This window comes from Macaca thibetana, chromosome 8 (genome assembly GCF_024542745.1).
Source record: "Macaca thibetana thibetana isolate TM-01 chromosome 8, ASM2454274v1, whole genome shotgun sequence".
NCBI classification, from domain to species: Eukaryota; Metazoa; Chordata; class Mammalia; order Primates; family Cercopithecidae; genus Macaca; species Macaca thibetana.
Window position 1 is genome coordinate 67,870,100 of NC_065585.1, and position 27,459 is coordinate 67,897,558.

The 27,459-nt window shown below is 38.0% G+C and overlaps 1 long non-coding RNA gene across 1 annotated transcript; it reads right to left on the bottom strand.

Moving 5' to 3' along the window:
* Positions 1-560: 560 nt before the first annotated feature.
* On the bottom strand, positions 561-27,220 carry LOC126961837 (uncharacterized). The gene is made up of 4 exons (XR_007728441.1): positions 26,366-27,220; positions 20,640-20,934; positions 886-947; positions 561-624 (listed from the first exon to the last, which is right to left on the bottom strand). It is a non-coding gene; the product is annotated as an uncharacterized LOC126961837 (long non-coding RNA).
* Positions 27,221-27,459: the final 239 nt, after the last annotated feature.

Genomic DNA, 27,459 nt, shown 5'->3' on the forward strand with positions numbered 1-27,459 from the left:
TAAGTGGGAGCTAAGCTACGAGGATGCAAAGGCATAAGAATGATATAATGGAATTTGGACTCAGAAGAAAGGGTTAGGAAGGGGTTGAGTGATAAAAGGCTACAAATCATGTTCAGCGTATACTGCTTGGGTGATGAGTGCACCAAAATCTCACAAATAACCACTAAAAAACATATGTAACCAAATACCTCCCATGTCCCAGAAACCTATATATATATGATTTTTATGCTGTTTACCTGGATTTTTACAGTTGAGAATAAGAGGAGTGAAGACAGAGTACGAAAGGTGAGTTTGCTAATTATTAGTGGATATGTTTGAAACATTGGGGCAAGTTTATGGAAAGAGAAGAGTATAGTATGCTGACAAAAATTACTCAATGTTTGCAGTAAGATACAATATAGCAAACAATTTCCTCATCAATATCTCCCACTTTTTTTGCAACATTCCAGAAGTATTAAGTTATCATTAAGTCAAGTTTCAAATATATTATTTTTAATTATATGAAACTTAAAAAAATTAACATTTTTTCTAATTTAGTAGGCTACGAAACCATTGTTTTTGTTGTTTTGAGTGAAGCCTGTCCCCAGGAGAAGTAAATGAGGCCACTAGAGAATGAAGCCAGTTCTGGAGATGGAGAGAAAGAGAGAGGTGATTGAAACTACAAGCATTGATACCCCTAGATCAAGCCATGACTGCAATCCACTGACTTCTTAATGGCACGACCCAAAATCTTCCAAAAGTTAGCTTGAACTGTTTTCCATTTCTTACCATCCAAAGAGTCATGATTAACTACTTCAGATATAAACCACAAGCTGGTTTCTAATTTCAGCTAGTTGTGCAACCGTAGGCAAATCACATCTTCTCCCTGGATTTGAGCCTCCTTACCTGTAAAACGATTGAAATTGGATTGATCCCCAGGTTGTCATCTTTCCTAATGTTTCATGATTCTGCAATTTAACATATAATTACTTTAATTAAAATAACCACTTCACACTGTGTCTTAGTTTTGCTTAAATATAATTTCTTCTCTGTTTTTCTGATTATAGCCCTGTATTATTCCTACATAATGGAATCTACAAAGAAGAAATAGAGCACACAAGGAAAAAAACCAGTGGTTTTTTGCAGGTTTTAGTATTGACTAGACACCGTTTTTAGCGGAATATGAACTGCAGATTAGTTACCTCCCAAAATAGTTATTTAATTCTCTATGGAAACATTCTAAGTATGTTTCTTAAAGTGTATTACTAAACAGTTTATCTTAGAACTTATTATCTGAACTGAAAGCCCTAATAAAGTCTCTGCCAATTAGATTTTATTCAGAAAAGTTTGTTAAACACTTATCCTGATGAAAAATAATTTGCATATCACCCAAACTAGGTCTCTTTGGGTCTCATGCTTTGCGCGTTGCTTTGCACATTAAACACTCAATAAATGTTTGTTAAATTAAATTAAATTAAAGGAGTTGCTTTTACTGCAGCTTACATGCCCTTCTATGATTAATGAATCATCACTAAGTGAGAAATTAATGAGTGTGCTTTGCATATCAGGAAAAAAAATGTGTTCTGTTTCAGAGAGGGACAAAATTTTACAGCAGGGGAAGAAGATAGGCAACTCCAGGAATTAACAAGAAAGAAGCTTGCAATTATAGCTACTGACATAGATAAACTCAATATAGCTGCCAAAATCACTACCTGTGAGATGACATACCCACTAGCTTCAAATTAATCAAGACTTCACTAATCCCATCTCCATACAATTAGAAAGGAAAAAAATAAATAAATAAATGGAAGAATCTATCCAGGACAGTTCCAAAGCAGAGAAATCTTCAAAGTTCAGATTTTTCACCACTGCCATGTTTCCAGTCCCTCGACACATACTGTCCTTCCTTGCTCTTATAATCAAAGAACCATAGCATACAGCAAAGGTCAGACAGTAAAGTTAGGCTGACAAGAATAAAAAGAAGAGGCTACTAGGGATGGATCCCAAAGTAGGCAGAGTAATTCTGAATCCACATGTGGCATGTTAGGGAATTACAGCAAGCAAAGAAATGTAAGCAGTCAGGCAATCCAGCCTGGAGCAGCAGCTCCTGAAGATGGAACCCAACTACCAGTAGAAAGCAGCTGCAAGCAACAAGAAGTCTGTACATGCAAACAGAAGAAATTGCAAAGGCATTCAGGAGTTTGGTATTAGGTAAAGCTGGATAAGATTCAAGGACAAGGATAAGTTATGGAGAAATTAAGTAGGAGCCAGGGAAAGGTCACATTTTTAGTCAAAGGCTTGACAACACCAGTTATTTATTACAAGTGGAGCACAAGCAATGGGCAAGGCCATTCAGGTGGATGGCCTGATGCTGAGTCAGCAAGTTATTGTGCCAAAGCTTTTTAGTATTTTTCAACGATGAACAGAATTGGTCTTGGGCTTGGATCACTGGGAAAATGATTATGATAATGTGTGCCAAGTATCTATCACAGAGGAAACACTTCACTAGTACCATTTCCTTTCTTCTTTTCTTTTCAATTACATTATTTAGGAAACTGAGGGGAAGAAAAATCACACAAGTAATACCTTCTACAAAATATAACCAGTCCCACCAACATCTGACCATGTAGAGTTTTAGCACAACATTTCCATTAGTTGTTTTGCTATTACTGACAGCACCACACTCTAATAAGCTACTAATATTAGCTATATGCTGTGAACAGACACTAAATACAGAATTAGTGGCCTTGGGAAAATAATGAGTAAGGCTAATGGTAAGAAGAAATAAGCAGAAAAACATGGTTTTCAGAATCCTGGCAAAGTACCTGTAGGGACCTCTCAGAACACTTAAGTATCTACACAGGTAGGAAAGAGTTCACTCTTACTCCTCATGTGCTCCATGGACGCTGCTGAATGTGATCTTGAGTATTCATTCATAATAACTTGCATATTTAGAGACAGTAAAAGAGCTGGATATAAAATTATACCAATGTCTCCATTATCACTTTTCTATTCCAAAATTACCCTTTCACTGATATCCTCCAACTCTCCTTCTTTTTTGGGTCTGATAAAATACAGGGCTCAACAATTTACTGTTCAAGACTGTCCCACTTGTTACCAATGACCAAAAAATATGAGTGGTTGCATTTTGGGGTCAAGGTATGTATGGGGGTATAATACAGTTTTCAGATTTGACATTGATTCCCATTAACCTTATAATATAATGGCAATTAAAGATAATCCTGAAAAAAAATGGAGAGCATGATGATTCACTGAAAATTATTTCTTCTACTATTGTCAATTAATTATAGTAGTTTCTCCTTTGGTTACAAAGTTACATTCACTCACAGCCACCTTCACATAGTCACAAACTTTTTAGTATTTCAAAGAGTAACCTTCACATAGTCACAAACTTTTGAGTATTTGAAAGTGTAAAAATCCATGTGAACTACTTTTCTTCAATTATACTAACATTTATTTATTCTTTATAGCAAGATATTACCATCATAATATTTTAAGGGTTATAATCTTCATTCTTTCCTGATGAAGGCATGATTCCATCATGAGGATTTGATTTGGTTAAAATTATGATGAAAAATGTCAATTTTATGACTAAATTCTACAAATGATGCAGAAATTTAAATCCATAACTTTTTAAAATACAGTCTTGATATAGGATAAAAGAAAACTTGTTAAATTTTACATCAAAATAACTACTAAAAAGAAACTATGAACAAGTTTAATATAGGACGTTGTAACAATTAGTGTTCACTCCTGCCAACGGGTTATTTTCTTCATTTATGATTTTAGGTTTTACAATGTAATTGCCAGGCCAGCAATAGCTAATCAGGGCATAAAATAAAGTTAAAATGTTTTACCAGCCTTATAAACATTTGTGCTGCCATATTTTTCACTAGTTGAAAGCAACAATACAGCCTGTTAGGTAGCTGAATATAGAGTATATTGGAATTGCACCATATGCTGTTTCAAAGAAACATCTGACTTAGCTAAGAACATGCTTTTGATTTATTAGTTGACTTCTGTGCAGACATATGTGATTTCTTGATTCTTTTATTCGTGTCACACTTTTGATGCAATCAACCCTCATATTCTCTTCTCCTTTTCTTCAATTCCTGGGAGAAAATACAATCAATCACTGGGGGAAATGTCGTAGGGTAACAGCCTTTTTTCTAATGCAATTTTCCTTTTTTTATCTTGCTGTTTTAAAAATATATATTTTTGAAAGAGAAAATAAATGAAGTGGTTTAGTGGTGATCTTCCTCTCTACACATTTTCAAATTTGAGCTGCCTTGATTTGTTAGTTTTGATATTGGAAAGTGATAGAAAATGATAAAATTCCTCTTACTTTTATACTAATTTGTTCCTTAGAAACTGTTTTAGTTTGTCAGATAACCCAACAAGTAGAATTCCAAAATAAAAATGGGGTTTAAAAGACCAGATATGCAATTGGTATATACTTCAGATGCAAGTGGCAGACCGATACTGAAGAGAAAAGGAAATACATTTCATTCTGAATTAATACTTATTGAAGACATACTGCACGCTGAGGAATATTAAAGCATTTTACCTAGATTATCACAGTTAATGCCCCCAATGGTCCATAGGTAAATGCTGACCTTAGTCCCATTACACCGTTAAAGTAACTGAGTCTCAGGATTTAGGTTGCTGTCCAAGGTCACACAGCTAGTAAGTTACAGAGCCATGATTGCAGACATAGGCCATTTGGCTTCATGGCTTGCAATTATAGATTGTTCTCCTTCTTATCAACTTTAAAACATGGTAAACCATCTACACTCTCTTAGTTTCCATTTCCAAATATCTAAAACATGAATAATATTATGTGCCTCCTCAGACATTTAGGAAGAATATGTTGATTTTTTTTAAATTGTGTAAAGAGCTGAGGGCAATAAGGTATTGACTTTTATGGATATGGGAAACCTGAAAGACTCTTTCATTTCAGAGCTAACATTTTCTTAGTAATTTGCCCAGATACTCTTACAGCTAAGAACTTGACTGAATCACACAATTATTTTAGAATCAGGGATAGAACCCAAGACTCCCACCAACTCTATTCTTTTTCCAACTGCCTTGAAACAAAACCTGATAATTTCAGCCCCTTAAATCCTAGTTCCAGCTGGCATGTGATTAGATAGGAAGAAAAACACTCTGAATTAGAAGGGTAAGCAAACTGCCTCCAAAATTAAAACTACTTAGTGTTAACCTTGATGCTAAGTGGTGAGGTAAAATACAGTCATGGTTTCAGGGGTTTTACAAGCATATCAGACCAATGAATGAGATGAAGACAACGTATTAAAATGGATATAATAACCATCTCTCCCACTTTTTAAGGAAACATCCTTTGCAGCTCTCGCTACTGGGATGGTTCAGTTTTGATTGAGATGATTGGCAGAGATGCAGAACTGAAAAAACAGGGAGAGGGGGAGAAATTTATTTACCTAATGAAGAAACAAGACACAGATTCCATCTCCTCTTAAACCCATTGCAATTAGGCACCAACCTTATCACTTCACCCAAACCACTCTATTCCAAGTCACTAGTGACCTGTGTGGCTAAAGCAAATGGTCAATTTTCAGTCTTCATCTCATGATAAATGAGATGTCCTCAACTACATTGAGGACAATTGCTATTTTCTCCACTTGGCATCTAGGACACCCCACTTTCTTGGTTTTTCCCCTCCTTTGTTGGTTGATCCTTCTCAGTTTCACTTGGTTCCTCTTTTTCTCCTTGATACTTACGTGTTAAAGTGTCTACAGCTATGGTCCTTGTTCTTCTTTTCTATTGGTTTAGTAGAAGTGAAAAAACAAATGAGTGAGTTTCAAGCAAAGTAAACTAAAGAAAATGGGGAAAAGTGTGGAAATGATATAGATCTCTGGTTTGTGGAAATTTTGAAAAAGCATGAGAGGGAAAATGAAGATTTGGAATCCAGGAAGTGTGTGAAGGTTCAATTAACAGCATTGTCTGAAACATGGTGTTTCTAATATAGAAAACATGGTCAAGTAGCAACACTTCAAGTGGGAAAATGAAGCCTCAAAGAAGCATGAGGATTCTAGAAAACAAAAACTGAGCAAACAGGCAAACTGGATGAGGGTCAGTGTGGTATTACGTGAGTAAATATTCTACAGCAGAATGAAGTAAATTTTTTCCATTGGTCAAAACAGCTCAATGAAAGATATCTGAAGAAGTGGCTCTTTCACAGAAGATTGGACCTTTAAGTTACCAACAATTAAGTCTAAAGAGAGGGATATCTTTCAAAAAGAATCATGGGTGTACAATTGGAAAATTGTGCTAACCAGAGTTAGACAGATACAAAACTGTTTGAGAGAATTGTACTATCACTTACCTGAAGAAAAAGAGATTGTGGTCATTTGTTACTTAATATGTCCTTTGGGCTCCTAACATTCAGAAGCAGAAAGCAGGTGCTAAGAAAGCTACTCAGGGCTGGGTGCGGTGGCTCACGCCTGTAATCCCAGCACTTTGGGAGGCCAAGGCAGGCAGATCACCTGAGGTCAGGCATTCAAGACCAGCCTGGCCAACATGGTGAAACCCCATCTCTACTTAAAATACAAAACATTAGCTGGGCATGGTGGTACGCACAGCTACTCAGGAGGCTGAGGCAGGAGAATCACCTGAACCTGGGAGGCGGAGGTTGTAGTGAGCCAAGATCGTGCCATTGCACTCCAGGCTGGGGGATAAGAGTGAGACTTCATCTCAAAAAAAAAAAAAAGAAAAAAAGTAAACTACAGAAGATTGGACCTTTCAGTCACCAACAATTAAGTCTAAAGAGAGGGATATCAGTACTCACTCTCCGATGCCCTCTTCAGGTGTGGTCATGGAGCCTGACGCAGAAGAAAACCAGAGTTAAGGGTCACAGAAAACAGAAGAGAAGGGAGCTAATTTCAGGGAATAGAACTGGAGCCTAATCAAAGCACATTTCTGCATTCCTAGGTTAGGAAACTATGTGAGACAAGGTCTTGCAAGAAGCAGATTCCAAGACAGAATCAAACATGAAATGATTTTATTAGGGAAAATTCCTATGTGAAAGGAAACAGGAAGGGAGTCAGATAAGGCTCTGAGAGTCTGTCAGACAATGATATAAATCTGTCCCTGACTGAAGAAGAGAAAAGAAGGTTAGGTGGAAGCAATCTAGACTGCCATTCACTAGCTAACCCACTGGGGAGTTGTCCTTGGGCCAAAGTGGGAGTCCACACTGTTGGTCCCATAAATAGCCTGTCTCTCCCTCTGTGGCTGCTTCATTCTTGTGCCCACCATGTCAGTTCTAGGGTGGCCGGCATTGACTCATATCACCTGGTCAAGTTATTTTTTTTTTGAGGCGGAGTCTAGCTCTGTCACCCAGGCTGGAGTGCAGTGACACAATCTCGGCTCACTGCAACCACTACCTTCCAGGTTCAAGTGATTCTCCCATCTCAGCCTCCCAAGTAGCTGGGATTACAGGCGCTTGCCACCACTTCTGGCTAATTTTTGTAGTTTTAGTAGAGACAGGGTTTCACCACGTTGGCCAGGCTGGTCTCACTCCTGACTTCAGGCGATCCGCCTGCCTGGGCCTCCCAAAGTGCTGGGATTACAGGTGTGAGCCACAGCGCCCGGCCCTGGTCAAGTGATTTTATGTACTTGGTTTCCTAGTGCCTCTTCTGCGATCGTTGTCTTCTGGTGGTCATTAAGGATAAAGAACAATTTGCACTTTGTTAACACTCTCATACATTCATCCACATGCCTCTCCTCCAGGTCTCCTTATCTCCAACCTTTCAGTCATTTTCCTTCCAGACCCCTGAAGACCACCTGGCTGCTGGCCACTCTACTGACTGGGAATCTATGAATATTCTCACCTCAGGCTATTTCTCCTTCCACACAAAGTAGATTACCAAGTACACTAGTTTGTTTTCGTTTGTTTGCTTGTTTGTTTGTTTTTCCATTGGTAAGATTTGCTGCCTCTACTGTCTGTAGAGAGACAGTAATATAGTTATATTCTATTTCTGGCTGACACTCATTACCTACCCGATCCACTGATAATTCAAATTTGAACTTTTTCTTCCTCCTTATCATCTGACCCATACAAATGAGAACTGTTTCTGATTTCCTTTTATCATTGGAATGAAAAATAACACTTTTGCCAAATCACTGGCTACATCCATGTACCTGAGGCCTTGTTGATCTGTTTTAGCAACAGTGCCAAATCTGGCGCAGTGGCTGCAATCATGGCTACTACTTGTTTAGCCTGCATTAGTCTACAGCCGTTTTCCTGGATCAATCTGGTTGCTGCAGGGGCCAGAATGGCATTAAATGGATATGTGACAGAGACCATTACCCCTGTATCATCTAGCTCTTTAATAGTGCCACTTATCTCCACCATCTCCACTGGGATAAAATATTGTTTTGATTTACTATCTTGGCTGGGGGTTAGGGAGAGGGAATTTCAAAGTTTTCTCTTTAGTTTCCCTATTATAATAGGTTTTTCTCCACAGAGCCAATGTAAGAATTCAATTGCCTGGTATATCAATTCTGATTATACACTTGGGGACTGGAAAAATGATCGAGTGGGTCATTGGGACAAGTGGACTCACTGTGACATGAATTTTAGTTAGGTCTTCATTTACTACCTGTCCTCCATAACCCCACCTCAACAGAAGGCCATGATGACACTTTGGGTCTCTGGCTTCAATGTCAACTCAGAACTTGAATCCAATACTCCTCAAATATTCTGCTATTCCTGTCTACCCAGTGTGCTATTTCCCAAGTCCATGTAATTCCTTTTGGGGAAAGATGAGGTGATTGTCATGGTATATAAATGTCAGAGAGTTCAAGAGGGCTTCCTCTTAGGGACCCAGTCACCTCTTCAGCCAGTGGGTTTCAGACTTGAAAATTGACTGATGGGCTGGGACACAGTGGCTTACGCCTGTAATCCCAGCCCTCTGGGAGGCCGAGGGGGGCAGATCACCTGAGGTCAGGAGTTTGAGACCAGCTGGTTGACATGGTAAAACACCGTCTCTACTGAAAATATAAAAATTAGCCAGGTGTGGTGGTGCCCGCCTGTAATCCCAGCTACTTGGGAGGCTGAGGCAGGAGAATAGCTTGAACCCGAGAGGCGGAGGTTACAGCAAGCCAAGATCACACCATTGCACTCCAGCATAGGTGACAGAGTGAGATGGTCCCAGGACCATCCTTCTTCTTGGAACCCCATTCCGGAATCTTCTACCTCAACTTCTAACCCATCAAACTGAGGCATCTTCTGCTCATTCTTCAGATCACAGTTCAGATGTCTCTTTCTTAGGTAATCTTTCCTCAACAGTCAGGCAAACTCAGTTTTCCCTGTTATTTTTTCCTTATTTCACTTACCTCAATTGTAATTAAATATTTGCTTAATCATTATTATTTTTTCCTAGTGTCTGTCTCTTTTACTATATCACATAAGGGGAGGGGCTGGATCTTCCCTGTCTCCTCAGGGCCCCACCTTGAGTCTGTCGTATGTAGTTGTTTAGTCTGTATCTGCTGAGTGAATGGATAATAGTGGCTCACTACAAGGTGTTTCTCACACAGCAAGAGATAAAAAAGGAAACACTTCAGAATATCCCCCTGGTTGGTTCTGATATGCCCTCCACACTTTGGAGCATCATCCTCTCCTGTATGCCAAAGAATGGTATAAGGCCTATGCTGATGGACACTGTGTGTCAGGGGAGGTATCCAAGTTGGTTTTCCTACCAATGCATATGGCTAGTCTGTCTTTGCTGGAAAGAGCATTGTGATAGACAACTGTTTAAAGGTCCTCTCTCCCATCCCTCCTGCCATGCCTCTCTCCTTGACTTTCGTCTTAGCTTTGTTAATTTGCCTTGGCCAATAGACCGCTAGAAGAGAGACCACAAGCAGGGAATTGACATGTGGTTAGTAGCTGGGCACATTGTCTTATATCTCTTTCTTCACCATGAGAAGAGCTCCCTGTTGGCTGGGCCTCCATTGAACACATGTGGACAGACCTGAGCCCAAACTTCATTGAAGAGCCACATCCAGCTGGATTAAGGCTTGGAGCAGAGCTGTGCAGCAGAGCCCAACCCAAATCAGCTGAACGTTACTGACCTGCAGACATTTGAGCTAAATAAGTATCTATTACACACTGGTAACGTTTTGTGGTTGTTTGTTATGCAGCAAATGCTAACTGACACAGACCTTAAAGCTTGGATTGATTTCTGCAACTGGTCTGAATGTGGTTCCTTTTTCCCACGCGACTTTTGAACAAAAAGTTTATCTGTCTCCAATGATGTACATCTACAATGATGGAATGGAAACAAGATCGTCACAATAAACTTTCCATCTGGAAGAGCAGTCAACAATTACTAACAATTGTAAAGTCCTACTAGATAAACAGTGTGAGGGTCTGTGAAGGCCATGAGAATGTGTGTGCAGGTTTTAATACAGGGTGCACACTCGACCTAGAGGGGCTCCAGTGATACACCCTTCATTGCCTTGGAGTAGAGGCCATGCCTGTCATGTCCTGCTCTTCACCAAAGACTGTGTGAGGGAGAGTTGGAATCCTAAAACAGAATTGTTCCTGGGATACTCGGTACCCCTTTTTAGACCAACCTTAGCAGCTTTGCTGACCCTACCTTCCTCTGTAAAGCAGCTTAGGCACCTTTCCTCAACACACTCTCTCTCCTGCTCTCCCTCATTCACAGTCTAATGGATTTCCCACCCTTGTCTAACTCTCTCCCTATTTCTTTGCCTGCAGGTGTTTGCTCTACTAAAATCCTTACATGCTTAATTTTGCCTAAGCATTTGCATTTTGGAGGATCTAAACTAAAAGAAGTGGGAGCAAATTTGGTTTAAGAAAATAGGAGTAAGATGAAGATTTGGCACTGGCCTACCAACCACTTAATGGAAAAGTGGACACTGCCCTGATAGGCAGGTAGGAAACGAATAGCCCCTGGCACAAGGTGAAGTTCAGTGGCTAATCATTTTGCTGATAATGACCTGTAAAAATGTCCTGGTGAAAGGGAATGCTGAGGAAGGCACCATGATGCTGGCATATGAGATATATAGGATGAATCATACCTGCCAACACAGTGAAATTGGCTGGTTACTGCCTTGTTGAAATTAGGTGCTTCAGAAGGATAGCGTAAGATTGCCTGACATTAATATGTGATTAATAGCTAAGTGTGAGAACCACAGAGCTTGGATGGCAGTAGCATATTAAAAGAGAGGAATACTCGGCTAGGTGCGGTGGCTCACGCCTGTAATCCCAGCACTTTGGGAGGCTGAGGTGGGTGGATTACCTGAGGTAAGGAGTTCGAGACCATCCTGACCCACATGGAAAACCCTGTCTCTACTAAAAATACAAAATTACCTGGGCGTGGTGGCACATGCCTGTAATCCCAGCTACTCGGGAGTCTCAGGCAGGAGAATCACTTGAACCCAGGAGGCAGAGGTTGCAGTGAGCCGATATCATGCCATTGCACTCCAGCCTGAGCAACAAAAGCGAAACCTCATCTCAAAAAAAAAAAAAAAAAAAGAGAGAGAGAGACAATCAAATGGCTAGGAGAACTAATTGTGAGAGTTGCAGAGTTCCAAAGATGATTCAAAACTCAGTCAAATCAGGTTTGCTATGTGAAGGTCAGAGCCCTAGGAAAGAAAACTACAGATTTTGATAACTGTGACGGTGCTATCTGGATTTTCCCGAGGATGTTGACTCTGCAACCCTCTCTGGATTCTCTTGGTGTGTAGAAGTTGCCACCTTTCCCTTCTGTAGAAAGATCTACCATTTCAATTATGCTAGAAGATACTTCAGAACCTCTCCACACAGGTAACCCACGCCCTGTTCAGAAGCAGTCCTCACCACTTCTACTGGCTGCCAGATATAACTAGGGACTGGATATTTAAGAGTTCTTGGTCAAAGGGCAAGTATTCTTTGGAAGTCAATCTCACCTTGGCTTGATCACCTGTGATCACACCTAACCCTTCTAGGCCAATTCTTTCTATCTTTAGTACCACGTTTAGGGTTGACTGGAAAAATGGTGTGAGGCCAATCCAGCTTTCAATTCATCTAATGGCCCTGAGTAGGGCCCAGTTCAGAGGTGTAGGACCTGTGTAGTCATACAGTGCCTTGCACTCAAAAAGGATCTGCTATTGCCATGTTGAAATTGCCAGCAATTTCATATTTAAACATATTCATAGTGAAGTCCAGTGTTTCAGGGGAATATACATGGGAACAGAGGAGATACAAAGCAAAATGCAAGTATCTTGGTCTGTTCTATTCCTTAGCTCCCAATTCACACAGTGTTCATGATGTCCAGGAGCACAGGATTCTCGTGGACCCATGCTAAGTGGAAGTTCACAGAGAATCAAATCAAGTATTCAAGGTCGGTGTCTTATGTCCACTACTGAGGAAGCAAAGGCACTGATAGCCCCAAAAGGCCATGATTTTTATTCAAACCAGAGCTTGCTTCAAACACAGAAAGAAAACAATAGTGTTTTAAGAAACATGAACAACCAAGGAAACTTATCATACTTTCTTATGCATATTAGTTTCCTGTATTAATGACCTACTTACATTGAAAATGATGACAAAGGAGGAAAGAAAAAAGCAGGACAACCCATATTTCATTTTCTTTCTGTCTTTCATCACTCATCAGTAAGCTGAAGGTAGAGAATGTTGGTAGAATGTATGCATGTCAAGAAGTAAAATAAAAGCAGTTGAGTTAGTTTATACTGTTTCCACTGTTCGGATAAGGAAAAAAAAAGATATTCATGTGCAAACTACAAAAAAATAAAAATAAAACCATAGTGGAATTTTGGTGATTCCACATACAAATTAAATACTCCCATATTTGCATTTAAAAATAGGTATTGCACAATACACAGATGAATGGTAAAAGGTATGCTAATCATTTTAAATTTTAATTTTCCTTTCTTAAGATGACACTAAATGGCAAACAAAAACGATCATGACAGGAGAAAGATTATAAAATAAAGGAAAAGCTTTATATTTTAGTATATTTAATTATACATTTTTTTCCTACTTTTTGAACAAGCAGTTTCTTTATGGACTTAGCCCTGCAAATAATGTAGCCAGTTCTGACTATAAGCTAGTTATTTGACTTCTTTCCATTTCATTCGTTCAGTATTGAGTGATTAACTGAAAAACAGATTTTGGCTGCAGGTGCTCAAGTTTAGAGTGTGGCTCCATGTCTAAATGAAGGAGCTGAAGTGCAGACTGTTATATTGAGAGGAAGAATAGTATAGTAATTAAAGCACTAATGCCAGGAGCAGGGTGCCTGATATTACATTCTGGCCCTATAAACTTTTTGATCTGGGGTAATTTATTTAATTTCTCTGTGTCTCAGTTTCTTCATCTGTAAAATGGAAATGTGGTAATAACAACGCCTACTACACAGGGCTGTTGCAAATGTAAAGTGCATGAAGATTAATAAATGTAAAACACTTAGAATAGTGTGTGGCAGATGTTTGGTACTATTAACCATTACTATTATTTTATAAAATAGAGGGAAATAGCCTACTTTTAATCAGAAATCTGAGTCACCTATAGTACATTATTATAAATTAGCATTATTTTAAAAATTATATATGACAATACTTAAGAAATATTTAGCTTTGAGCCAGCTGGCGTGTGAGGGGTTTGCTCGCTCTAGATTCTTAAAGCAATCACTATGTCAACAGACACAGATGCTTCCCTTTCTTCATATGATAAAGATCAGGGATCCAAACTTATTAGAAAAGCTAAAGACATACCATTCATCCCCATTGGATTGGCAGGTTTTGCAGCAATTGTTGCATATAGATTATACAAATCAAAGAGCAGAGGAAATACTAAAATGTCCCTTCATCTGATCCACATGCGTGTGGCAGCCCAAGGCTTTGTTGTAGGAGAAATGACTCTTGGGCTATTCCACGTATTAGGAATTCTGGGCAATCCTAAGCCTTCGAAGTGAAGCTGTCTTGGTCTTGTTGGGGGAGCTTGCTTTAGTTAGACATCTCATTACTGAAGTTACATATTAATGTTAAAAATAAACTATTTGAGTGGGTTCAGATGGTAACACGGCATTTTGAATATTGGTTTCCTTTCTTGCAGGCTTGATTTGCCTGGTGATCGAACTATTCCTGACTAGTTTACCAACTAGGTCATTCAGGGGAGTCAAGTTAACACAAAAGAAACATGTCACCTAAATGCACTTGATAGTGTTAAAATGTCCACCTTCTTAAACTATCGAGGTGAAATTAGTTCTAAAGAAGACAGCAGGCCAACCCTGAAGTACTCCCAGTTTGCTGCAGAATCTCACATGTTTTGGATTTTATATAAGAGTCCTATTTGCCCCAGTTAATTTAACTTTTTATCTATCTGTCTTGTGGACTGGCTGGCTCTTTCAGAGCTCTGTCTAGAAAGCGCATGGAATAGAATCTGTAAAGCCTCCCACAGCTGAAAGTGTGTATGTGTATGTGTTTAAACCAAATCTAGAAAGCTTATAATAGAGCTTCATACTAGTAGTATTTATTAAAGAATCATAATTATAAACAATGAGAATAACTTATGGATTCTAGTTTAGTTCTTTTGTAATTGTAGAATTATATTTTTGCTGCTGTTATATTAGAATAATTTTTAAATATCATCTTGAAATAGAAATTTGTATTTTAAGCACTCATGGAAAGGTAAATACTTTCTAAATGTGTGCGTTGCTGGCTGTGCACGGTGACTTATGCCTGTAATCCCAGCACTTTGGGATACCGAGGTGGGTGGATTTCTTCAGTGTAGGAGGTCAAGCCCAGTCTGGGTAACATAATTAAACCCTGTCTCTACTAAGAATACAAAAATTAGGCAGGGATGGTGGCGCACACTGGTAGTCCCAGCTACTCGGGTGGCTGAGGCAGGAGAATTGCTTGAGCCTGGGAAGCAGAGGATGCAGTGAGCCGAGATCACACCACTGCACATCACTGCACTGGGCAACAAAGTGAGATCCTGTCTCTAAATAAATAAATAAATAAATGCGTGTTTTGATTATTTTCTCCATAAGAATTGTAAACATTAAAATAAACAAATTACCTATAATATAATTGATTAATGTTTTATGAGCAACCTGGTTTGGTCAGACAGTGTATACACACTTTTATATACTACAGAATGCTATTACACTTCTGAAATTCTCTTGTCTAACCTGAATTTACATTCTATAGTGATAACATGGTATATGTATTGTTATTAAATAAAATGACCATGTCTAAAAAAAAATATTTACCTTCACTAAACGATACTTAAGCACATATGTAGTTTGAGGTTCTGATAGGTGAGCAGAAATCATTATTTCCCCAAAATGAATATTTTCGGGCTATCTTAAGCTTATGACTAAACATGCTCAGACATTGCTTCAGGTAATCTGCCCATAGACAGCCAGACTACATTAGTATTGCTTTGTGTTTGAGCTACAGTTACTTGTGAAAGAAAAAAAAACATCACATTTTATTTTCCAAATTATATATTTAATTGGTAAGTTACTAAGCACTTAGAAAAAAGTAAACCATAACAAAGCTAGCTGAAACAAACTTGCCTTCATCCATCCTAGAAACTTACAAATGTTTGGATGTTCAGGCACAGATCATACATTATATTGATGTATCACAACTTGGAAGATTCAATACCATGGAGAATAGAGCCTGAACTTAGAACTGGAAAGTAACGTTTGCAATTATAAAGACCTACGTTCTCATTTCTCTAAATAGCTATGAAATTCTTCCATGTTCCAAATCCCCCTGGAAGTGTGTGAGTGTAAGAAGGAAATAAGTGCCCAGCCTTAATAATTAAAAATACCACTGCAACATTTATCTTTAAAGAGAGCTCTGCAGGCTGGAAAAAGAAAGATTTCAATCTGCTTCTAAGTAAAATAATCTTTAATTTTAAAAAGTACTCCCAAAATTATTTCATTAAAAATCCAAAGGATACATTCTTTCTTTTAGAATAATTCCACTCTTCTGCAAAATGTCCTGAGCATTTTGATTCTTTCATTCTTCTTCATATTTTATTTCTTTGTGACTTTTCTCTTCTCCTAACATACAAACTAAGGGCAAGCACATTCCCATAAATGTTTATATCCTCCCAAAGTGACTAATACAGTGTCATACATTCAGTACAATCAATGAAATCTTATTTCATTGATTGCCATTGGATTAATAAACCTTAGTAAGATTTTCTAACAAGGATAATTTTTAAATAATAGGATTTAAAAGGAATAAGTAAAGAAATAATAGATTTTATACTGTCTTTCTGTAATAATGGCTAAAAGTCACCTTAAATTTACTAAATATCTGTAAACTGATTATAAAACAAAACACTTCAAGATGGTGTAGCAAAGACTAGCCTTGTCTTATATTCTCAGGGCAACCCATCCCTCAGAAGTTTTTGGAAACCAAGTGAATTAAACTTCCACCTCTACTACTCTGGATAATGTCAAAGCCTAGCTAAGCAGCACTACCTGTTGACATTCGCCTTGGTGCCTGAGTGTAATCCAAAGTATCTACAGACATTTGGCAACTTACTTTTAGAATCACATAAATTTAGGCTGGGCGCGGTGGCTCACGCCTGTAATCCCAGCACTTTGGGAGGCCAAGATGGGCAGATCGCGAGGTCAGGAGATCAAGACCATCCTGGCTAACACCGTGAAACCCCGTCTCTACTAAAAATACAAAAAATTAGCCGGGCGTGGTGCCGGGCGCCTGTAGTCCCAGCTACTAGGGAGGCTGAGGCAGGAGAATTGCGTGAACCCTGGGGGCGGAGCTTGCAGTGAGTGGAGATCACGCCACTGCACTCCAGCCTGGGTGACAGAGTGAGACTCCGTCTCAAAAAAAAAAAAAAAAAAAAAGACTCACATAAATTTAGAATTATAAAAGTTCACTAAATTTATCTAGCCCATATTCTTCATTTTCACATGAGGTACTAAAGTCCTCAGATGCTCTATCATTTGCTCAAGGGCACTCAACTCAATGAGTATGTGGATGTAAGCTATCAGGTCTCCTTAACTTCAAGCCCAGTTCTTGTAACTCTACAGAATCTTCTTTATCCAACTGTCGGAGAATTTCTATGGCCCAGAAGTACTTGGGAACAATTTTTAATCATTATATCCTTCTAAAATGAGGAGGAAAAATTCATTAATTCAGAAACTCAAGAAAAAACAGGACTTCTGGATACTTTCTGTTTGGAAATCATGTGAAATGCTAGTGTTATGTATATAATCCTTTATTCTACTCATATTTTTTGAGTGATATAAGAATATTGACCTCAGACTCGTCCTGAAACTGAAGTAATGAGTGAAGAACTCTTGTTCAAAATACCCTATCCAGAGTTCCAAAGGTTTCTTTTCAAAGAAATGTCCTGTTTCTAAGAGTCATTGCAGTCTTCCAGGGGTGGGAGCATAGGGGTTGGGGATGAAGCTAGGTATTGGATGCTGAGGCTGTTAAGGTTAATGATGTCAGGTCAAATAATTGCCATATATTTTTTCCTCATTACCTCACTGGCTTCCTCTTTTATGGCAGTAAGATATACAGTACAAACACTTAAATACATACAGAAAAGGGAGATATTTTAAAATGAAAGGACTTCAAGATCATTCCTCTAGGGATGGTACAGAATCTGTCTGCCTATGAGGTAGAGGGAGTAGCCTCTCCTAAATTTTGAGATCAAAATTAGCAAGAATAGGAGCCAAACTTGGGCTAGGCTAGGAATTTAGGACTTAGCTTCTCTTATGGATGTAATTATGTTATTCCTGTAAAGCTGCAGACATAGGAAAGATGACTTCAAATAAAACATATAGACAGCACAAAAGCCCACATGTTTAACTGCACAATCAGGTTGAAACTGCAGCCATAAAAAATTGGTCTGTAGAATCCTAATCCATTAAAACAAAACAAAAAATTTAGAGGACATGTCAAGCAGATGAGAGATTAAGAAACTGAGGGCCTTGACAGTTAAGAGACCTTCCAAAGGTCACACAATTGTCAGAGACAAATCAGTCAGGCCTCTGCATATATTTTATATTATCAACTGCCTGCTTTGTACTGTTTTGAAGCAGAAGTCCAACCCCCAAATTTAGGAGTCGAAATGTAAACTGCTTTAATCTATGAAGAGGAGAATTTTGAGATATGTCAAGGTCAAAGAGAGACTATAGGAAAAGATATTACATATTTTCCTTTTGTCATTATTCAATGAGCTGTCCATTCCTCCATGGCCACTGCTTTTGGCTAGATATAAGCTGTGGAAAAATTTCTCCTGGATTCATCTATTCCCTGGAAAGAAAACTCAATCTGGCTTAAGAGAAAAAATTCCTCTCCATGTAATGATAAATTATCTAAATTGAAAGCTCACACCATAATCAAAGTTGAACAGTACAGACATCCTACAAAATTAAATTTTCATCTAGTGAATCTGGATGTTTTGAGGAAAAAATACCTGTGTTTTTAATGCCTACTCCCAGGTAACTAAAACACCATCATAACGATATTTTTTCTTCATTTCTATAAGCTCTGTTTTTAGTGGGATGCTTAATGTTCTTTGAATGTAATCACCAATAATACTATTTTTATAAGAAAAAAAATGCCTGCACATGTTGATATATAATGATTCATGCAGTTTTGCTGAAACTAAATATAAATTCAACACATTTTTAACGTGTCAAGAAGTTTAACCTCACAAAATGTACAGTGTACATTCATAGTTTTCTTTTGTACTGTACTGAAACTAAATTTCATATTTTCATACAATCTATACAATCTGATTCTCTGTGTGTTTCAACTTTACCCAAATATTATCTCTATAATAGTGTCACTAAACTGTTTAAGATGTAGTTGATTTAAACTACTAGTCACAAACCTCAAGAATCAGTTTTTTTAATAAACAATACATTCATTTTCTCTTTTTACATAACTATCTCCAGGCCTCAAACCAGCTTTCTAAATTTATCTCCCACTTTTCCTCATCCTGATGCAGCTCTAGACGCTGTGAGCTGGTGTCTTCCATCTTATGCTTCTCCAGCTATCTTTCTCAGCTGATTACGCTCTTTCCTCTAACAACCAGAATCTTAAATTCTACCCAGCCTTCTAGAGCCAGGTCGGATACATTCCTAGTGCCACAGCATTTCATAATAACTTGGTCAGGGATAATCTCATCTGCCTGACAAATTACAACCTTTCATATCTTCCTGCTGCACCATCACCTTTTGCCTCCTAGCATGGATCTTTAGGGAACAATTTATTATAGTGTTAAGAGTGAGAACTCAAGAGCCATACAACTGGAGTTCAATTCTTGCCAATCTATTGGCTCACTGTGGATCTTGGGAATATATTTTAACCTCTCTTAAATCCAATTTCATCATTTATCAAATGAGATAATTATAGTACCTACTTTATAAAGTTGTAATAATCTAAGATTATAACATATAAAATGCATTGAAAGGTGTCTAATACCTAGTAAGTGCTCAATAAACATAAGCAACTACCAATACTTTAATTTTATTACTATTATCATCATTATTTGCAGTGGAAAGAGCTTCTACTAATAATTAAGTGACCCAGGAAGTTGCCTAATCTTTTCAAGTTTTTGTTTTCTTATCTGTACTAAAGCAAAGCTTCTGTACAGCAAAGGAAACAATCAATAAAGAGACAACCTGCAGAATGGGAGAAAATATTTGCAAACTATCCATCCAACAAGGGATTAATAACCAGAACATATAAGAAACTCAAACAACTCAATAGCAAAAAAACAAATAATCTGATTTACAAATGGACAAATGATCTAAATAGATGCTTCACAAAAGAATACATATAAATGGCCAACAGGTATATGAAAAAAAAAATGCCCGACATCACTAATCATCAAGGAAATGCAAATCAAAGCCACAATTATATCACTTCACTCCAGTTAAAATGACTATTTTCAAAAGGACAAAAAATAATAAATACTGGCAAGGATGTGAACACTCACACACCATTGGGGGAAATGTAAATTAGCACAGCCACTGTAAAAAACAGTATGAAAGTTCCTCAAAAAACTAAAAATATATCCACCATATGATCCTGCATTCCCACTGCTAGGTATACATCCCAAAGAAAGAAAATTAGTGCATCAAAGAGACTATATACATTCCCATGTTTATTACAGCACTACTCACAATAGCCAAGGTAAGGAAGGAACCTAAGTGTTTATCAGTGGATAAATGTATAAAAGAAAACATGTCATATATATATATAATGAATATATATGGTATATATATGGCATTTATATATACATACACATATATGGTATATATTATTAATATATTAATAAATATATTACATATATTTATATACATAAATAACTTTTTGTATATTTCAAAATACCTACCAGATTTGGAATGTTCCCAATACCACTAAATAACATTTGAGGTGATGGATATTCAAATTACCCCAGTTTGATCATTACACATTATATGCATGTATCAAAATATCACATGTACCCCGTAAATATGTACAATTTATATAACAGTAAAATCTTCAAACATTTTTGAAGTCAATACCAAAAAACCATATTTATTTTATTATTCATTATCTACTGCTGCATAAGAAATAATCTCCAAACTTACTTCTTTGAAAAACATTTATTGTCTTCTAAGTCCTATGGGTAAGGCATACAAGGTCCTCTGGTTCAGAATTTCTCACAAGGCTGCAATCAAGATGTCCACAGAGCTGCAAGCATTTCAAGGATCAACTAGGGAAGGATCTGCGTCTCAATTCATGCTTTTGTTGTAGGCAGAATTTAGTTTTGCACAAGCCGTTCGTCTTGGGGCTTCCATGACTTGCTGGCTGTTGGCCACAGGAGATGCTCAGTTTCTTGACATGTGGGTCTCTTTCAAAGGCCGTTTACCACATTGCAGCTTGCTTCATCAAAGCAAACAAATAAGAGGGCAAAAGAGAGACAGTGTAAGCAAGAGAAAAGTCATAGTTTTCTGGAACCCAATCTCAGAAATGATGTAATATCACTATCGTCCTACTCTGTTCATTGGTAGAGTCACTGGGTCAAGCCTACATTCAAAGGAGGGAGATTATACAAGGGGGCGAGTGCTATGTGATAGAGATCATTGGGTCATCTTAGAAGGTCTCCTACCACACCTCATAAAGTTATCATAGAAATTAAATGGTCTTAATGTATCTGTAATTCATTGTAGACTACCTAGGACACAGCAGATATGCAACAAATATGAATGTATTCTTCCCTCTCTAGTAGAATAAAACTCCTAGGAGACAAAGACATAATCAGTGAGCCCTGCAGTACCTAAGCCAACTTTGCTCTCAACAACCAGTAGAGGCATAAATGATACTGACACTACTGTTCACAATCTCGCTAACATTATCTTTATTTTCAGAAGGTACAACCTATTACCTTTCCGCAGTGACTCATTTACAGTACAAGAGCATGGTAGGCAGAATAATATCCCCCAAAGAGGTCCATAGTCCAATCTATAGAACTTGTGAATAAATTACTTTACATAGGAAAAGGAACTTTACACATGTAATCAAGTTAAGATTCCTGAAATGGGAAGACCGGCATGGTTTATCCAGGTGGGTTCAATTTTATCACAAGAATCTTTTAAAAGCAGAGAATCATTCCTGGCTGTGGTCAGAGAAACACCTGTGATTACGCCAGAATGATTAGAGAGATGCAGCATTGCAGGCTTCGAAGGTAGAAGAAGGGGGCCAAGAGCCAATGAATGTGGACAGCCTCCAAAATGAGAAAAGGCAAGAAAACAGATTCTAGCCTGCACACTCCAGTAAAGAGTGCTACCCTGCTGTCAACTTGATCTTAGGTTGGTGAGATCATTGTTGGACTTTTGATCTATAGAACAAGAATATAATACATTTACATTGTTTAAAGCAACTAAGTTTGTGGCAATTTGGTATAATGGCAACAGAAAAATAATAGAAAGAGAAAATATGTGTGTCCTGAGAGATATCACACACAGGTACTCTCTAAATGTTGAAGGAATATATATGATCATTCTATAATGTACAATATTAAAAATCATTGAGTAAAAAAACTTTTAGTTCAAAACACCATTACAAAGCATGCGACTATTTTTTCTAAATCATTGTATTTCAAGACCATTAACTATCATCAAAAGCAATGAGAATAAAAACTACTACGTTTTTATTTAACAAACACTTGAAGAACATTAACTATGTGGTAGATACTATTATAAAGTCTAAAGTCATAGATACGTTATAAATATTATTCATTTAGTTCTATTAACTTACAAGACAGTCACTATTATCATTCTTCTTCTACAGACAAAGAACAAACACAATTTTGATGAGCTTTCCCAAGCAAACTTCCCCAAGCTTGTAAGTGGCAGAGCTAGAAATCAAACTCAGGCACTCCGGCTCCACAGTACCTGAATTGTGCTTCTTCTAAAATCATAACTGAATTGTATATAATAATCATAATGAAATCATATATATTCCCAATACATTGTTTCATATATTTATTTAGACTTAAGCAGACTAAAAAATTGTATATATTCTGGATTATTCTTCCCAAATTGTTTGTTGACCAATTACTAAGTACCTCCTACGCCACAGGCATAGAAGAAAAAGAGAAATGAATAAAACAATGAGTCTCCCCTTAGAGAGTTCACAGATGAGTGACAAGAGACAGATGACAAAATAATACAATAATTTATATTTTCATGAAATAATATAAATTCATTAAAGCAAAACCATCTCTTATGGCCCTATTCTCCATGACTTCCTCATTTAGAAGGGAAGGTAAGTATTGAAATAAACAGCTGTGTGATACCTTTTAAGTTATGGTAGAAGCATGTAGCTGGTACCAAGAGGCACAGAAAAAAGAAAAGTATTTGTAGGAACTGGCAGAGGGGACACTGAATGGTATGAAGGAGGAGATACAGAGTTTTGTAGTTTAGAGATCATTTCAGCAAGCAAGGATAGTAAGCCTGAAGGGTAGTGAGGCTGGAAGCCACCAATTTGTTAAGAGATGGCTTAAAGTGCAAGGATAATGAGGGTTTGAATTAAGGCAATTGCAGGAAAGATTATTAAAAGAGAGAGTGAATTTGGAGTGGTATTAGCAGGCATTATGGATAGGGACCCAGGATATGACATTGTCCATACTCCCCAGAATCCCCTCCACACACATAAGTCTCCCTCAAAGAATAGTAATAGCAAATGAGAGCAGTGATAAGTTACAATTGATGACTGTGTAAATATCCAGCAGAGGAATGGCAAGAGAGAGTCTCTGGAATGTGTGAAAAGTCCTGGTGCCCTTCTAGAGAGTTTGAACATTAGCCTGCAGATACTAGGATCTGGACAAAGTAGTTAGAATGCATGATCAGATAACAGTGAAGGTACCATGGTTAGAAAGATAGATGCTAGCCTAGAGTGAGGAGAAATCAGCGTCTGAGAAAGGAGATAGTAATGTAGTGTATTAAAGTTAAAATTTTAGGCCGGGCGCGGTGGCTCAAGCCTGTAATCCCAGCACTTTGGGAGGCCGAGACGGGCGGATCACGAGGTCAGGAGATCGAGACCATCCTGGCTAACACAGTGAAACCCCGTCTCTACTAAAAATACAAAAACTTAGCCGGGCGAGGTGGCGGGCGCCTGTAGTCCCAGCTACTTGGGAGGCTGAGGCAGGAGAATGGCGTAAACCCGGGAGGCGGAGCTTGCAGTGAGCTGAGATCCGGCCACTGCACTCCAGCCTGGGTGACAGAGCGAGACTCTGTCTCAAAAATAAAAAATTACAGTTAAAATTTTAATTTTCAGTTTTTATTTTCAGGAAAGACTGATATCTAAAGGCAACAATTCTTTTTATAATAAATACTGTTTTTAAAAGTTGAATTGTCATAAATAATTACAGCTAGCTATTGCTTGCACTGCATAAAGATGTTTCAGTCAATGATGGCCCATATATAACAGTGGTCCCTAAGATTATAATACTGTATTTTTACTGCAATTTTTCTATGTTTAGACATGGTTAGATACACAAATACTTGCCATTGTGTTACAACTGCCTATAGTACTCAGTACAGTAATATGCTGTGCAGGTTTGTAGGCTTGGAGCAAAAGGTTATCCCACATAGCCTAGGTGTGTAGTAGGCTACACCATCTAGGTTTGTGTAAGTACACTCTATGATGTTCACACAACAAAAAAGCCTAATGACACACTTCTCAAAATGTATCCCTACTGTTATGAATGACTGTATGTAGAGGCAGTGCTCTAACTACCTTACATATAGTGTTTAATTCTCAAGTATTATCATTGGTTCAGTTTATTGTTAAGTCTCAGAGAGGTTAAGTAACTTGCTCAGGGTCATTCAGTAATGGGTAGGTGGAATTTGAATCCAAAATGTGATGCTAGAACCTGAATTCATAGCCACTGTATCATTAACACATGTTTGGTTAAATCCAGATATGGAGAAATTATTTTTATTATGTTGAGCTTCAGAGCATGCATAGACTCTGCAACCAGACTACCTAGGTTCAGATCTCCATTTCACCATTTAATGGCTGTGAGAAATTCGACTAGTTACTTCAGCTTTCAGTACCTGTTTCCTCATCTGTAAGTGGGAACAATAACAGTGTTTGCCTCCTACGGTAGTTCTGAGGATTAAATGAGTAAATTTAGTAAAAGGGCTCAGAAAAGTACCTTGAGCATATTACATAACCAATAACATTTACCTATTATCAATATTATTATTCTAATATAAAGTATTGAGAATAGTGGTATGAAACACTGGATATACTGCATGGCCCCAATTGAGATCTGAGATAGGCAGAATAATGGCTCCTAAATATATCCATTCCCCAATCCCTGTAGGCTGTGAATATGTTACATTATTACCGCAAAAGGGACTTTGCAGATGTAATTAAAGTTACGAACCTTGAGAGGGGGAGATTCTGTCTAATCAATGGATTCTTAAAAGGCTGTAACTGGAGAGATACAGCAATGGAAGAAGAGGAAAGGAAGATTTAGAAGGATGAAAGGGTCTCAATCCACTGTTGCTGGCTTTGGAGACGAAGAGGGCCATAACTAAGGAATGTGAGTGGCCTCTAGAAGCTGGAAACAGCTCTCAGCTGACAGCCAGCAAAGAAACAGGGAGAACAGCTACAACATCAAGGGACTGAATTTGTCCAACAACATGAATAAGCAAAAAAAAATCAGATTCTTCCCTTAACTCTCTAGAAAGGAACACAGTCCTGTGGACACCTTGATTTTAGGCCATTGAGAACCATGTTGGACTTCTGATCTACAGAACCGTAAGGTAACAAACTGGTGGTGGTTCGAGCTTCTAACTTTGTTACAGAAATAGTATTAATAGTAAACTAATAAAAGATCCACACTTAACTTTTTCCTAAAAGACTCAAACATATTGATTTAGGAACTACATAATATTCTAGAATAAATTTAACTTCTTAAAGTCAGCATTTTAAAACTATATTAGGGACATAAATCAATATCTTATTTACATTTTTATTGTTAAATTCTTAGAATCTAAAAGTTGCTAAAAGGCTAAAGAGGATATAAAATGCTATTACAAAATATTTTCATCTTTTCTATGTAAAGGTAAAAAAATTCAATTTTAATTTTTTAACTTCTCATGGTTAATGAACAAATTAACTTTGATTTTTTTTTTCCTAATATTTTTTAAGTCCACAGCCAAGTTCTAATAAAGGCACTTAACATGTCACTAGGAATATATAAATTCTAGGTTTAAAATAACTCATGTTTTGCATTTACAGAGGTAAGCATTTACTAAGAAGCAAAATATTCTGTCTTGGTTATTATTTACTTATTCACTGCCTCTGAATTTATATGAATTAGCTCTGAGAGAGTAAGAGCTGTGTCTGTTTTCTGTCTTCACATTTTTATCAATACTGCCTAGCAAAACTCCCGGGCCTCAGAAAGCTTTTGTTAAATACATGAATGAAAAATAAATATATCTTTAAAAAAGTGGAAACAAAGCTTCCCTGGAACCTCAGCTCACTAGCTCATGGGAAAACTAACAAGGTATACTGTATCTACAGGTTAAACATTAAAATCCAGAACTTATTTTAAACATTTTCAACAGAATGTTAAGTGTTATATGTTTCCCCGCATTCTGAATGAGATTAAATGTTTCAAGTTTCTTGATATCTTTATTATTTTCATTCACTACTGTGTGATGTGCACATGACATACACAAGGCTCTATGAACCAGAATTTGCTTAATGAAAATGTCCTCTACGTCAAGTCTTTGTGTGAGTACTTTACCCTGTTCCTCTCAAAAATTAAGTGAAGCACAGCATACGTGTAGGCTACCTGAAAGAGGTGCAGCGTGGTTGGTTTTCTTCACAATTGCTAAACGAAAGGCCTACTCTTCTTCAGCAAGATTTTTACTCTCTAGAACAGCAGTATCCATAGAAATAGAATGGAAACCACGTAATTTAAAATTTTCCAAAACATTCTCATTTTGACATGTAATCAATATAAAATTAATGAAATATTTTTACATTCTTTTTCTTTTCAGACCATGCTTTAGAAATCTGGTGCACGTTCTACACTTAGAGAAGACCTCAGTTCAGACTAGCCACTTTTCAGGTGGCCAGTGACTACTATACTGGACAGTTGCAGCTCTAGAAAATCCACTCCCAAACCCCTAAGTGAACTACATACCCTATCAACTTATAGCTTCTACTCTGTCTCAATTTGTACCATTGTTTCACAATTTGGATAGCATTAGAGTTCATTAATAACTTTTATTTTAGCAAGTCTGCTCCATGGGTAGTTTCTGAAATAAAAATACAAGCCCCCCCCCCCCCAAAAAAAAAAACCTAATAACTGTGGTTCTACAGTATACGCTCTTTCTCGATGGTCTAACAGAGCTTTCGTAGAAGTGCCTGCTCCTTGTAGGGACGGAGAGTCGAGACTGGAGGCAAGAACTAAGACGTTCTTAAACCCTGCTACGTGCTGGAATCCTAAAGTGCCTACCATCATTCAAACCTTAGAACTAACTCTCCAGAGACACAGCCATTCATACCGCAGAACCAGATGGCAGTGGCGATCCTCAACGCCAGCTACACGTCACTGCCTGGTGAGTACTCTTCCCTCAGACCCCATTCCCAGAAGCTCTGCCTCGACTCCCCAAGGGGTAAGCGACCTGGCTGCCCTAATTCCTAAGCGTTACCGGGGAGATCTGAGGGCCTCCGAAGGCGGGAAACCTGAGGCCAGGCGCGCGCTGCCCCCGAAGGCGAGAGCGTGTCCGGTCTGCTCTACGGGGTCTCCGGGGAGCGCTTTGCAGGGCGGATGACTGACGGGCAAGCTACCTTCCTTCCTGAGCCTGCAGATCAACAAGCTATCCTCCCTGTGCACACAGGCCCCGAGGGCGGGCAGGTCTCCAAGCGCCGCGCAACTGC